Here is a 3,007-nt window from a genome sequence, read left to right on the forward strand (position 1 = left end):
CATGGAGAGGGTCCAGAGGAGGGCCACCAGCATGATCAGGAGGCAGCAGGGCAAGCCCTATGAGGAGAGGCTACGGGACCTGAACCTGTTCAGCCTCCACAAGAGAAGGCTGAGAGGGGATCTGGTTGGCATCTATAAACTTACTAAGGGGGACCAGCCAGGAGCAGGAGGGACCCTGTTCCCCCGAGCACTACCAGCAGTAACTAGAAATAATGGCCACAAGTTGACTGAGAGTAGGTTCAGGCTAGATATCAGGAGGCGCTACTTCACAGTCAGGGCGGCCAGGAGCTGGGACCAGCTTCCAAGAGAAGTGGTGCTGGCTCCTACCCTGGGATGAACACCTTGCCAGGGTCATCTGACCTCAGTACTCTTTCCTGCCACGGCCAGAGGTCGGACTCGATAATCTACTCAGGTCCCTTCTGACCCTACCAACTATGAAACAAGGATGGGCAGGAGCTCTTTACACCATCAGAGAGGGCTACATTCAAAGAAAAAGCTCTATCCCACTTGTATGCCCATTAATTACTACCTTTACATTGCCAGCTATAACAATGCCAATGGGCTAGCAAGGCAGTGTCATAGCATTAAGGGCCTGTCGTGTCAGAGTGATAAAAACCAAGCTCTGTCAACACTTGTTCCTATCAGCACTGATGACAAAATGCTTGTGTTACTCAGGGCCAATGTGGCTTGGCACAAGGCACAGTACTTCACAGAACGTGAATTTAGAGCTGGTTCCAGGTCCCAGGAGAAACAATGAGCAGGAAACTGACTGCAAGGCCAAAATCATTCCCCTTCATATTCACTACAGTTCTTGCAGGTCTACTTTGTGTAGCTTCATTTGTGTGGGAAAATTATTTAAATTTGATTTCAGAAGTATAAGACCATCCAGTGACCCAGAACAGGAATTACTCCCCATAAAGAACTGAATATATTAGAGATTCAAGGAACTGGAGAGGCCTGTTGCCTTCTTGATTCTTGGACAGCAGTAAAAGTAAGCAAGCACAAAGCAGCCAAGCCAAATACCCCGCTGCGCAGGGAGTGGAACAAACAGGAGACACTGCCCTGATTCTGAAGCCATCCCCTCTCCCAACAGATCCTGCATCCGGTGTTCAATGCTGGCTCCATAGATGCATGGAATCACAAGCCTTTCATGTCAACCAATGCATCATGGGCACCTGTGCCAGGTCCTGGAGCTTTAACAGTCTTCATTTTTCTATCTTCAGGTACAGAAAGTCCATATGAACCTTTCACTCAAGTCAGACCTAGAAATTTATACCTAGTCCACCACCACAAGCCTTTTAACAATGAACATTATTGGCAGTCAAGATTATTTTGATAAGCAACGGGATATGGATTGCGTGGATGCCGATAAATGTTTTGTGATGAGCTTGCAAGGTTGACAGACCAAGATGACACCGGAATGCGGCTTTTTTAAAGATACTCATTTTTTTCTTTCCCCTTGCAACTTCTACTTTGTTTTGTTTTGCAATGTCACCTAAGAACCATCCATGGTGCAGAAAACCATCATGTTAGGGACCTAGAACAAAACTATTCCTGTCCAGAAATTTGCTGTAATGTCTTTCATGTCTTTTTAAGTTTCTGTGGAGGATAATACTGTCACTTTGACCACAGTCAAGCAAGTAGTAGAGATTTCTAGGACCATCTTGCTACGGGAATGCTATTAATACAACAATGGCCAGAAAGGATCTGATGCAGCTCTAAGAGAATATACTCACACAACACAATACTGCATGAAAAGCAACAAGGAGAAATACATGTTATGAAACAAGTGAATCATGCGTATTGTGTGCACTAACAGCAAATCTAGTAATTATTGCCTTTTGCTATTGTATCTTGACACAGAGTAGGGATTAGAAGCCAGCATAGCAAGGGAAGAGAATGAGATAGGACCCTAGAAGGACTGAAAAGGACAATGAGAAGATATTGTATTATAGGATTGTGAAATTCCTAAGGCATATGATAAGCCAAAGCCAAATGTAATTTCCACAGCTGCAGACTGGGAAAGAGGGAGAAATTAATTTACCTCATTCTACAGCTGCAAAATGTCACGAGGCATATTGCAGTATATATTTAGCAAGTGATAACGCAAACCACAAAACGCAGAGATGAAACGACTACTATGAATACCCAGCCTAGAAAATTATCATCACCAAATTTCAGTGCCGACTGATTGCGTGCACGGAAATCCAGGCACTTTGCGCCTAATTTTAATAAATGCCTGGCCCCAAATCTTCGCAGCTGAAGTCCCTAATGACTGCAGGCCTTTGGCTCTCGAAAGTCAGGCACAAAGCATCTTAGGTTCATAAGGAAAGAAAATGAAGCGAGCAAGCATTTCTGAAAGTTTGGCTTGGGAAGGTACCTTTACCCAAGGAACCCATTTTAGATGGTGATTTTTCTTTGTAGAGCAAAAAAATCCTGCGTCGGTAGAAGAGAAAACAGGAAAGGGGCTTAACGACAAGCTGGAAAGAGGCAAAACAGTCGTGCTTTCCTCCCCAAGGCCTGGAACAAACTCACTCCCCCGGGAGGTGGCACAAACACCTACTCTGGACTCCTGTAAGGGACATTTATCTTGCTGGGATCCTGTGACCCCAGCTGGCTTCCTGCCCCTGGGGCGGGGGCTGGACTCGATGATCTTCCAGCCCCAACGTCTATGAATCTATGAAATCATATGCTTAGCATCACCCTCACTTGGAGCTGTGCAGCTCGCTGAAGATAAGGCCCCCCCCCCACCCCATTTAACACCAGGAAAGGGGAGGGAGCCCCTCGTCACTTCACCTCTGAGACTGGAGGTGCTGCTTGAAGAAGCTAGTTGGTCTGTTGTGGGAGTGCCAGAGTACTGCGGCTTGGTGTTCTTGGTATATTTGGGGCAGAATTGGACTGCAGCCCTGACCCAGGGGAGGGGATGGAGCTGCAACCGGCCCACCGTCTCCTCCCCCTGCCCGGCCGCTGCCGAAACTTTGCTCCAGCTCCGGCCGGGGGGGCCCGG

The sequence above is a fragment of the Crocodylus porosus genome, unplaced genomic scaffold (genome assembly GCF_001723895.1).
Source record: "Crocodylus porosus isolate Cpor-Errol unplaced genomic scaffold, CroPor_comp1, whole genome shotgun sequence".
NCBI classification, from domain to species: Eukaryota; Metazoa; Chordata; order Crocodylia; family Crocodylidae; genus Crocodylus; species Crocodylus porosus.